Source organism: Corvus hawaiiensis, chromosome 1, assembly GCF_020740725.1.
Source record: "Corvus hawaiiensis isolate bCorHaw1 chromosome 1, bCorHaw1.pri.cur, whole genome shotgun sequence".
In the NCBI taxonomy this organism is placed as follows: Eukaryota; Metazoa; Chordata; class Aves; order Passeriformes; family Corvidae; genus Corvus; species Corvus hawaiiensis.
The window spans coordinates 15,018,008-15,030,448 of NC_063213.1; the positions used below are offsets into that span (position 1 = coordinate 15,018,008).

A 12,441-nucleotide genomic window follows, 5' to 3' on the forward strand; every position below is an offset into this window, starting at 1 on the left:
CAGATCAAAGCAGCCAGCTCCAGTGCCTGCTCTGTGGTCACCCAGAGGTGTGCAGGGCCGGGGCTGAGCTCAGAGCCCCATCCTGGCCGAGCTGCACAGAGCTGGCTCAGCTGGCTCAGGCCCAGGATGCAGCTTATCTGCCAGCAGAGAAGCCACCCATGGATAATGGAAAGTGACTGCAGCAATGGAACATGTTACAAAACTCCTACTGACTTCAAGGGAGTCGACCAGCAGAAATCACTGTGTACTTACACTAGGGAAGTAATCTGGGACAGTAAATTAATCTCAGCAGTCCTAGCTTCGGGGGTTCTTGAAGCTATTTTGTGCAGTTTTCCTTTGCATGGATTTGTTCACTATTAAATTAGTAAGAATGAAGCCAAACTTCTCTCAAACTGCTGAGCTGTGCTTTGTTTTGGGATTTCCAGAAAAACAGATGAAGCTGGAGTTTAGTCTGACTCCCACCTGGAAGCAGAAACTGGTCCATGTCTGCTGAAAGCCTTGTGACTCTCTGCAAGCTTGAATCCAGCTTGGCCTGTGATCTGTATCTGTGTCTACCTGGCTTCAAGTCTCTTTACAGAAGGTCCACCCAGCTGTAGTTCAGGAGTAGAACAAGTCAAGCTTCAGGTATGAGCTGGACCACCCACAATATTAATTGAGCCAAAATGCAAATTTAATAGCCATAATCAGAGAAAACAGTGGAATTTCTGGTTTCCTCTCTAATAAGAGATGTATGAAATTCAGGGAGGAAAGAGTACTGTGTCTACATGAGGCAGGGAGCACGTATTTCATAATTTTACTTTTTGCAGTTAAAAATGGGCCCAGCCCAAGCATTTCCAGGGAAGATCAGATTTGTGTCCAGACCCATGTCAGTATTCCATTTTTGAGTGTCAGGAGTACAGAAAACAACATTTTTCTTTTAAAGTTGAATTTCCAGCTGTGGTGCTGTGAGGAGCAGCTCTGTGATGAGCCAGAGAAGAGAGAAGGAACATTTTGAGTTGCTGTGGATTTTCACGCAGCACCAGGAGGAAGTGGGAGAATGCTCTCTTTATAAAGGTGCCTGGGCATGGGGGCAATGGCTTCCTCTCCATGGCTGCAAGGGCTGTCTTGGCTGCAGCATTAGCTGGGCTGCTCCTTAAGAGTTGCCCCTCGCCTTTTTCCTGCCTCCCACAAAAACCTCTCTTGGGGTGACCTCTACACTGGCAGGAAATACAGGCAAGAGAATAGATGCTGCTTTGCCTCTCCCCTGCCTGCTTGGACCAGCACAAGCCCTTGCAGTGCAGTAACTGGTAGGAGATGCGTCTAGAAATGCAGGTGGCCATGAGGGGAGCATGGCCACAGCAGGGACACCATCGCCCGGGTGGGACACTGTCAGGGCAGCCTCAAGTCACCTGAGACAATTCTCAGCTCTGGAGCTGCAGTTTGGCAGACACAGCCCTGCCTGCAAGAGCCATGACAGGCAGCTGCACCACCATGAGGAGCTGCGTCCCCATCATCACCTCCTGACCGGGCACTCCAGAAGGAAGCCCAGTCAGTCCTTCCTCCTCTGGCCCAACTCAACCCTCTGCACTTCCAGCTTAGAGACTGCCTGGCTCCCTCAGGGCTGCCAAAAGCTCTCTGGCTTTCAGGAGCACAGCTGTTGAGTGACCTGACAAAGGAACAACAAATTTGTTATGCCTATTTTATATTTTTATTGGCACTAGAACTTCTGTGACAGGAGAAAGGGAAGGCTGTGCTTCCTAAGAGCCTGAGGAGTGAAGGACACACTTGTGCATTGTCACTGGTATGGGTGGAATATGGCCACAAGAAGGTCCTTTCTCGCTACATAGAGGCCCTCTAAGCTGTAGAGGAAACAAAATGTGCTCTGCTGGAAACCTCTGCTTGCTTTCACCTGAGAGCTAGCAGCAAGGCAAAGATCACATTCTGCCAGGTCTAGTTTTGCCTCAGCACTGGTAAAAGCTTTATTGCCTGTAGAATCAAATATAGGTTTCAGATTGCTTTCCTTAAAACAGTTTTTTGTCTTCATGCTTCCTTGGCTGCTCTTAAAATGTTGCTGTTGGTTGGATGCACACATTGCAACAAGCATGAAGATTTGTAACCTTCTGTCAGATTAGACACTTTCTTTTCCCTTCCAAAGTTCCCACAGATGATGCTCTGGCTTGTATTCCTGCACCAGTGAGTCATTTCTCTGTCTACCTTCTGCCTACACACACTCCAGGTGCTGATGCCTCTCTGGGATGTTGAGCACGAAACTGAAGTGATTTGCTGAATTAAGACTACATGAAAGTGTTTCCTTTTTGTTGACTTCTTCAAAGACTTCCCATCTCTTTTTCTTTTTTTTCCCCTCTTGTCTCTCTTACTGTAATCTTTCATCATAGCTACATATTAGCTTGGTTTGCAGACTAAGTTAACTTTCTGTTGACAGCCAGGCCAGAGAGGTGCTTTCAAACATATTTTCCCCCCATCTCTGCAGTGGGAGGGAGTGATGTCAGCTGAGGACCAGGAGGAGGGTATGTGAACTTCTGCAGGGAACGGGCTCATTTGAACAGGGTGGAAAACATGTTGTCAGAAGATGAGATTCGAGAACACACTCTTCTGAAGTCTGTGTACTTGAATGGAGGATCTGAAGGAACCATGCCAGTAAGATCCAAACCTGAACACTGGTGCATCTACACCAGTGTCTTAGTTTGGGCCCGAGCCAGTCTCCCAGTGGTCCCCACTTCCTGTGCTTTCTTTTCATTTGTGGAGTGGATCTGGAAGAGATGAACCCAATGCCTTTCAGATGAAACACACACTTAAAACATGCTCTGGGAGCCCACTGTGTACAAACACATGTTCAGTCCATGCTGTGCTCCAGGTAGCACACTGTTCCCATGGGATGGCTGCTGATGGGCCTGAAATTTAGGCTAAAAATAATAAAAAATCAAAGCTTCAACATGGACAAAGGAACAGGGGTCAGTGCTCCACTGTGATCATACAGAGAAAGTCTAATGATATTTGGAAATAAGACCATCTGTATTCAAAATAGAGTGTTTAAAAAAGCTTGTGAAGTGACATATCACTCATGAGAGAGTTGCCAGTACAGACAGAGCTGTCGAGGAGATGCTACATATATTGCATATGAAGTCTTTGTACCCATTTTAGAACTGTTTTCGTGTCACTAAGCAAAAAACCAAAAACCTATGCAATATATAGATCACAAGTATTTCTATATATTATATATGCACTATAATATATATATATAATATATATGCATTTATATATATATAAAAAAGTATTTATATATATTATATGTATAAAATCATCTCCCTGTGTATGTTGTGATTTTGGACATGGTGGATCTATTATTCACTCATGCTAACCTCTATAAGGGAACACAGAGATTCTGTAACATGTTGTTTCATCCCAGTCCTTGCTTTGTATAAAGAAACAGTAAAATTACTGATGTATAATCTGAAAGAGAATAAATCTTAGTATCTGAAACATAAACTTTGCTACTCCTGCTCTATCTTGTTCTGGAAGACACAGGATCATGAAAAGCAGTTATAGTAGTAAAAGCTTAATTATTCTTTACTAATTACTGGATGAAATACATTAAATGTCAAGGGTGTCTGTAGTAAAAAATTACATAATGTATGATATAATTAAATACACAAAACTATGTTTAAATAGCTGTAAGTGTCTGGCTAAGCCAAATCAACCAAAAAAATCAAAGACAATACTGACAAAGGCACTCAAGTCACACTGTTGTGTATAAAAGTTTTTCACAGAAATCATGTTAGTTTTAATTACAAACTTTATGGTGGATTAAGGTCTATTTTGTATTTTTATAATTATTCATTTTTATTTCAATGTTAATAAAGCCAATGATAATGTTATTTTGAACAGCTGGCATACTTGTGGGGGTGATAAAAATTAGTTGATCAATGTATAATATTACCTTGTGACATAGATATAGCTATGGATATAATGTTACCTAAAGGCTGTGGGAAGAGCTATCTAAATCTATAGTGTGACTGCTACCACGTTTTGTGTCTTCAGAAATTATGTTCTCATGTGGTCACAGCAAAGCATCTCAAATTGGATGTTCTTGATGTCAGCATAACTTAAAAATGTTTGTGCAGTCTGACCAAGGTGTAGGAAAGCCTGAGGCAGAGCAAGAACTTGCAGTGGCTCCAGGTTTGATGGTCAGCTGGAGCTTCTCCCTTCTTGCAGCTCCAGAGAATCTCAGCGTTGCTCTTGCCGACAACTTTCCTCCTAGGTTTCAGGATGAAGCAGACATTACTTACATTAAAGGGGGAACTTACATGGGCAATGCTACTGGACCAAACAGGAGCAGCGTGACTACAATGCTACTGTAATGAAAATACTCAAAAGAAGTGTCATGAATTAAACAACTCTACGTTATTTAATAACACAAACCTTGATTGACTTTTACTACCCACTGACCCACCTAAGTTTTTCATGTCAGGTGTTTTCAGCTGATTCGAGATGAGGAAGCTCAGCCAGCCCAGCCCTCGGGCCGAGGTCGCGGCGGCAGAGCGGCGGCAGCGCGGGCGCGTCCGGCGGCGCTGGGGCAGCAGCAGCAGCAGCAGCAGCCTGGCTGCCGGGGAGCTTTGTTCCTTTGTTCCCCCAGCCCCGCTTCCCCGGCCAGACCAGCCTCCGCGCAGCCTGCTCGTGGCTTTGCTTTTTCTCCCCCTGCTTGCTCACCTGCAGTCTCTGTTCATATTGTTTTATGGTACTTTAGACAACGGGTTTTAACAGCTAAACATAAAAGCCACTGAGAGCATAAACAGGAAACTTGTGTTTAGGTGGGAGTGCCTAGGAATTTTATACTGCTGACCACAGAGGCCATGGGAGAAAGGAAATAGGAAAAACACTGTAAATACCTGGGTGACTAATGACTTGTGCTGTTCATCTGGCTTTTCAGAACACGAAAAGTTCAGCCTTTTCCAGGCAAAACAGAGCAGGGCAGACACAAATTCTCCGGTCAATACTCTCCATTTCCCCCCGCTGCCCGTTTCCCTGCTCGCTTCCACCACGGAAAGCGCCCCGTTCCTACAAAGTCAAATAAACCCACGATAAATTGTCGTCTGGCACTTGAGGCTGCGTGCACTGACGGCCGAGGGAGGGAGTGTGACACGTGAGGGTGCTCGCCTGCTCTCCGCATTCGCACCGCCTAAGAGGATTTAGAATAAAGAAACCAAATTTGCAGCCCCCTGTTTTGTGTTCAGGCAGCAGCTGGAGTTTGGGGGCAGCGTGAGCCTTTGTCCAGCCTGCCTCGCCGGCTCCCGAAAGGGTTGCCATTGTTCCCGAGGGGCCTCCACGGGGCTGCTCCTGTGCCCGCTCCCTTTTATCGCCAGCCGCACGGCTTGGGAGAGGTTTTGTCTTTTGCTGACAGCAGCAGATTTGGCCGATCGGCATCTCCCACGCGACGGCGCTGGGGTAGGATTTCCAAGTTGGCCATCTGCGCCGGGGGACTGGCAGAGTGGGGCCTTTTGGCGACCGGGCGATTCTCCTGCGGGGGCCACTGCTGCTAGTGAATCCACGACATTTGGTCACCTTCACCGGGCGTGCGGGGTCCGGTTTCACTCCAAAGCTGGGGCGGTTTCTCACACTGAGAGTGTGACTCGGCAGAGGAGGGATGAAGGCAGATGAGGGTGCTCCCCCAGGTCACGTTTCTGGAGCGGAGCATCAGCACTGCGGGAGAAGCCGGGCCCTTCAGCACGTGCAGCCCCCTGGGAACCCCAGGAGCCCACCCGCAGCTCTGGCCAGCGCTTGCCTCAGTTTCCTGGGGAGCTCAGCCCGAAGGGTTGGTGCTGCCGGAAGGGCAGGGCAATGTGGGCTCCAGCAGCACGATGGAGGGAGCCCCTCTGGTGTCCTTTATTCAGCCCTTGCTGCTTCTCTCTCCCACAGCGCAAAAACTGATAAAGAACAACTAGTCCTCTTTTCATCAAGCTCCCATAAAAACCCAATAATCTGCAGGTAATACCAATGTGCCCAGGCTGCTTCAGAGAAGGACCAGCACAGCTGGGGATGTCAGCCCTGGAGCAGCAGCTGGATCTTGCTGAAATCAAGTGTGTTACTAAACAGGGGTGGAATTTCACTCATGGAAAGTTAAGCACATCTGTAAATATTTCTCTGAATCCAGGCTGGGGTTTCATCCACAATGAACTTGTCCTTTGATTGCTGAATTGATACGATAAGCCATGGCAATGTTTAGCAGGGCACTGGGGAGGACAGCTTTGTTGATAGCCAGGCGTGATCACTTCCAGACTGTGCAAGCACTGAATTTTATTGACAGAGATGCATGTATACACTCGTATGTATATGTTACTTGAAGTTTACACACACCTATAGTTATAAACGGGTGTAGATAGAAAGTGACTCTAGTTTATCATAACATAGTTACTTGTTCCTATGCAGTTACAAAAATATGTAGTGAAGGTTGCTGTGATCATAAAACAGACCCCCCTCCCCCCCCTTTTTTCTTTTTCTCTCATTAATATTATAGCAATAAAAGATGCTGGGCTCTCTAAAATCTCCTCTTTTCCGAAGGGCAGCCACAGACCAAGAAAACAGCAGTGCAAACTGTCCAACACTACAACTCCAACCTCATCCGGAGGGCCTGCTCAGACGCTGTCCTCTCAGCTGGCAGTGCCTCACCGGCAGCAAGCACACAACCTCACCGCAGTCCAAGGAAATCGCTGGATGCTTCTCGGGAAGGTGAAAAACGCTCTGCTGAGCGACAGCTCCAGCGCAAAAGCCACCGAGGGACTCAGAAGTATCTGTATTGCAATGGCGAAGTTCAGGCCCCCCCGCCACAGCTCGTGCAGTGCGGGTGCCTTGAGGTCCTTGCACGCTGCCTGGGAGGAATCGCAGTGCTCGGAGCCCAGCAGGGCACACATGGCTAATTGGGGTGGGAAGGACAGCGCTCCTTCCTCTGAGCTGACTGCCTAAGCCAGCTCCCACACAACGACCCTGAAGCTGTGTCCTGAAGACTGTAGTGGCCAAAGCATTTCTCAGGGTTTTACTGCTAAATCCCTTCTCCCGCACAATACTGAAAAGGGGCTCTGACCCAAGACTCTTTTCGTTTAAATACCCGAGCTGCCAAGCTACAGATTTTCAGGGATTCCTTTTGAAACTCTTCCACTTCGTACAAAGCGATTAAATATTCATTGGCACGGGGACTGAGAGCCGGCCTCCTGGATGAGCACCCCCACCCCAAGCTGCAGAGCCCTTTTCATTCCCATCCTCTGAATATTTAATCAGCTCATACAAAGCAGAGCGGCTTCAGCAGGGGAGCCTGGGAGAGACCCGGCAGTGAGACCCGCTGCTCAGAGTGCGCGGCAGAGACACCCGATCCCAGGCGCCTGCTCCAAAGCAGGCAGATGAAGGATTTGAGCACTCGGTTCAGCATAGCTGTGAGCGTGTTAGCTATTCACAGCAGAGGATGTGACACTTCCTTTCTCTTCTCTCCCCCACCCCGTCTTTTATTCCACTTAGATGTGGTTTAACCACCTCAGAGTCCAGCAGGAAGACAGGATGAGGAATGCTTAGTTTGTGTCCTGAAAACTGTACAAAATGAATGGATGAAAATTTGATGAGAAGTTTTTCAGCCATTCAAGCACCTCACTTAATAATTCAGATGTTTGATTTTCTTCTTCAGTATGCAGTAAGGATTAATGCACTTTGAAGATGATATAGAAACTTTAGTTTCCAGGAGAAAAGCCTCAGATTTAAAAAGAAATCCCACACAGGAGTATGACATTATGTGAGCTTCTATCCTCCTGATTCTCTTAACTGATGACTGGGACAGGCTTTGCACTGAAATTTCAGCATAGAGAGATCTTTTGCAGCCTACCTCTAATAAACAAAGTTCACAGCGGAAATGCTGACAGGCTGTGATCAAAGCAGCACCCTCAGGTGTTGCTGTGATATACTGCTTGCTTACTAAAACACAGCAGTTCAAACAGCCTGGCTGTATTTAATTGGTATGTATAGTATTTCCAACTCGGGGAGCTCAACACCAAAGAAGGTTTCTCTTAGATCTTTCACTCTGCCATTGTTCTGCTATTTGCTCAGGAGAAAGATATTTAGGAGACCAAGTTTTGGTTTGCATCTGGAACAAGGACCGTAGGACTATTCATAACATTGCCTTGAACTTTATAAGAGGCTACCTTGTGAGCACTCCTCTGCTGTTTCCACTCAGAAGTCCATGCTGTCCTCTCCACATTTGTGGGGAGCAGCTCTTCCCCAGTGATGACTGAAGATCTTTACTTCAGTCACATCAACTGCATATGCAAAAAACTGACACTGTCAGTACATCGTAATGTAGTTTTAGCATCTTTAAAGTATTAGAAAAAGAGAAAAACATCCAGAGGATGAATTCTTGCATTTACCAGTCACCATCCAGGACTTCCTAGTGTCTGGAGCAGTGCTTGGCTCCATACTCAAAGTTCACAACTCATCCTCTGAAATTCAGATGTGTGTCTAAAACTTTGGCCTGGCCTGACCTATGAGATATAGGCTCAAATACTCTCAAGAAACAGTATTTTTTTTCTTGCCCAGTTCTCTCACAACCTCTGCCACAGTCCCAGATCCTGGCTCTCAGTCTCAGTCTTCTTACCCGAGGAGTCCAGACCTCCACCACTGTCATTTCCTCCCTCTTTGGTCAGTGAATTCCCGCTTCTAATCAGTTTATACTTCTTGGTTCCACCATCTGTTTGTTGTTTTCCTTTAGTCAAGTTTTTTGCCTTCTTTCCAGCTGCTCCAAAGAATTCCTTGTTTACACTGCCTCAGTTCTGGCAGGGATGTTTCCTTCCATCCCCGACTTTTACTTTGAGCATCCAAAGTCGGAGAAATCCACTTGCTTTGACTTTGGATGGAGTACATTCAGCCCAGGGTAAAGATAATGCACATACCAGCTTTGTGCCAGGCAGGAGCTGTGAGGGGATAGAACATGTGCAGTCACTCTCCGTGGACAAACAACATCTCCTTTTATCCACTCCAGCAGCCCTGAGAAACTTGCATGTGTGCCTTAAAGATGGGATGCATGGAGATATTAATTCCTAAATTAAAATGTCTCTACTTAGCATGGGCAAAGTAGGTTTTATTCCAAAAGTTTTTAACTGGACCTAAATGAGAGACTTCTATAAAAACAGCATCAGGCATTTCCCAACAGAAAAGGCCACTTTGCTCCACTCCTGCATTTTGAGTCACTGCTACAAACTTCTGAGAAACTGGGCCTTTTTGAAAAAAAGGTTTGTTAAAATTTTTTTGGTAATATGAACAAACCAAAATATTTTCTCAATTCTTGTTCCCAGAATCTGCTAAACTGTTTTGATAAAATTTTTTCCAAAAATTCCGCTTTAGGCATACACCTGGAATATAAAGTATCATCCCAAATAGTTAAAACTTGACAGTGTCTCAAAATGTGATTTTGTAATAGGAAATATTGTGCAAATATCATATCATGCACTATTAGCCCCACCTATTAAAAATATTTCCTTATGTGTAGCAAAGAGGCTTATACAAACCAGCACTTGCAGATGCAGTCACTATTTCCTAGTGTGCAATACCTTAGTAATTTTGACTTTTTCAAAATTACTGAGTGCAACAAGATAACACTAATGAAATAATCCCTTGGTGAATTTATTCTTTTAAATAAAAGCTTGCTTTGAATTATGCTGTAAAAATGTATCTTTAAAACAACTAATTTCCATTTAATTACATGGATATTAGTTAAAACCAGCTGAGTGGACTTTTTAATTTTTAATTGTGAAAGTTCTTTCCCAGTCTGAACTCTTCTATGCCAAGTTTCTGCATTGAGCACATTTTTACGGTCTAGTTATAAACCCTAGAAAAACAACATTTATAGGAAATGTTGACACAACCTTGAATAAAGTGGTGCTAGCTGACACCTCTATATTTTCAATTTGGGGATTTCTACTGGGAAAATATAAATGCTAATGCAGTAAAGGAAGCCAACTATAATAAAACCCCCATAGTCTTCCTGTTCACCCCACAAAGACCTACTTCAAAAAGCACCAACTCAGACTGGAGATGAGTTGAAGTTAACTGCATTCCTCTGAGGGTACTAAAAATTACCTGCAGGTAGTTCAGCCTTACAGTTACTTGCAAGACTTCAGTTTAGCCAAAACCACATGAATATCCATTAGGAAAAAAAAGTGAAAAGAAAATGAGGATGTGCATAAGCTCAAAAAAAGGGTGCTAGTCCATGTATTATCCCTCCTAGCACAACATGAAAAGAGGAAAATAGACTTCACAGATTCTAGTGAAACAAATGCACGTGCACACAGGGAAAAAATATAGAAATGGAAAGTGAAAAGTGAAGTTAGCCTTCCTACCTGTATCTTTTAATTCTGGCTCACCTAAAATGAATGAATGAAGGAAGGGCAGGGGCCCCTGCTTAGCCTTATTTTTAAAGGTGTTTGAAAAGATTCATGAGCAAACATCAGGGTGATTTTCAGGACAGCTTCTGAGTCTTGGTGACAGAGATTTTAAAGTGTTAGGTAGCTGATCCTGCTTCAAGAATAAAACCCAATCATGTTGGTAATACAATGGAAGTTACACTGTTGGAGGGAGGATGTTGGAGGGAAAAGGTGGTAATTTCAGAATTTTAATATGAAATTCAGAATAAAACCCAAATGATATTGTTTAAGGGCAAATTGTGCTAGCCTGGTTGCCTTCTGTGATCAGATGTCTGGTTCTGTACATGAGGGGAATACAATGGATGGCATTTCCCTTGATTTAAGCAATTGTTCAGAGATTATTTCTCATAGCATCCTTGTAGCCAAACTGGGGAGATATGGACTAGATGGCTGGACTTGAAGATCTGTAATAAATTGACTGAATTTTCAGGCTCAAAGAAAATTAACCAGTGGTTCAGAGTAACTGGTAACCAGTTTAATAGTTTACTGTATTTAACAGTGGGGCTGATGCTGTTTAATGTATTACTTAGTCTCTTGGACAATAATCTGTAAAGCACTTTCAGCATTATAGATACACATATATCTGTATCTATATAGATATATAATGCACTCACATATTTGCAGATAATATCAAACTGGGGAGAGGGGTCACTATTCTGGAGGCCAGAGCTGCCATTCAGGAGGACATCAACAGGGTGGAGAAATGGGCATTGAGAAAACTCTTGCAGTTCAACAAAGGAAAGCACAAAAGCTGCACCTGGGCTGAATTAACCCAACACAGGAGAACAGCTGGACTTGTGCTGGCTCTCCAGGAAAGGAGGTGGCAGTCTTGGTGAACAACAGGTTAAACAAGTCAGTAGTGTGCCTCTGCATACTGGGCTGTAACAGGAAGGGTAAAGCCAATGGGTCAGAGGAAGGGACTATTCTCCTCCCCTTGACAATCATGAGACCTTGTATGAAAGAATGTGTCCAGCATGGGATCCCCTGGTGCAAGAAAAATACTGATATATGGTAGAGTACAGAAGAAGGCCAGCAAGATGCTCAAGGGGCTGAAGCAAGAGACAATAAAGTGAGGTTGAGAGAACTGGCTTTGCTGAGCCTGGGGATGAAAAGGATCAGGAGAAATCTCACTGTTGTTTTCAGTTACCTAGGGAATGGTTGCAGAGAAGATGGGACTGACTCTTTCTGATGCTGCATAGCAGGAAGATAACAGGCAAGACAAATCTAAGAATGGCAAATTCCAGTTGGACATGTGGGAGAAAAAAATCCCAGTGAGAATAGCTGAACAATGGCCAGGTTGCCCAAAGAGATTGTGATAGCTATTCTTAGAGATACTCAAACCTCAGCTGGGCAGGTTAACCATGCTTTGAAGAGCGGTTGGGCAAGGTGATATCCAGAAGACCCTTTCAATCTGAATGATTCTGTTACCATTTGCTATTTATAAATCTTCCTGACTTGCCAGTTCAAGGGGTGGCTGGGATAATCAAGACTTTCCAATGTCACTTCTGGCATTGACTTGCTCAGTGGAAAAGGAGCAAGTGGGAATGGTGACACACTGAGCAGCAGCCTGCTGGCTTTTAGATGCCATTCAGATTTCTCCTTTAGACAAACTGTCTGCTGATAGAGCTGGATACTTGCCTGTCTTTGAGTGCCCAGCTATGGTGATGCGATACCTTTATTGTATTTTTATATAAGTTTTCTGTACCCCAATGGTTCATCCCTACCTTCCCCACTCCTATTCCCAGTTGGTTTCCCCCACATCCAAGCCTCTCCCCCGGTGCTCCCTACATGGTTGTTCTCCTCCCCTTGTTCTAGCTCTTTCCCTATCAATCACCCAAACCCCTCCTGTTGTTCCCGAAGGTCCAGTGTCCATCATCTGAAACCTCCCAATTTACCCTAATATGGTCCCCCATCAATCCCCCGAGACCCTACCCCTCTAGATACCGCCCCCTTTGGAAATCCCCTAAACCTCGATGCCCCATTGGGGCAT

At 44.9% G+C, this 12,441-nt stretch overlaps 1 long non-coding RNA gene across 1 annotated transcript; it reads right to left on the bottom strand.

Annotated features, from left to right (window-relative positions):
• Positions 1 to 1,668: 1,668 nt before the first annotated feature.
• Positions 1,669 to 5,102, bottom strand: LOC125335016. Its single transcript, XR_007207295.1, has 2 exons — positions 4,887 to 5,102; positions 1,669 to 2,750 (listed from the first exon to the last, which is right to left on the bottom strand). It is a non-coding gene; the product is annotated as an uncharacterized LOC125335016 (long non-coding RNA).
• Between the last annotated feature and the right edge of the window lie 7,339 nt (positions 5,103 to 12,441).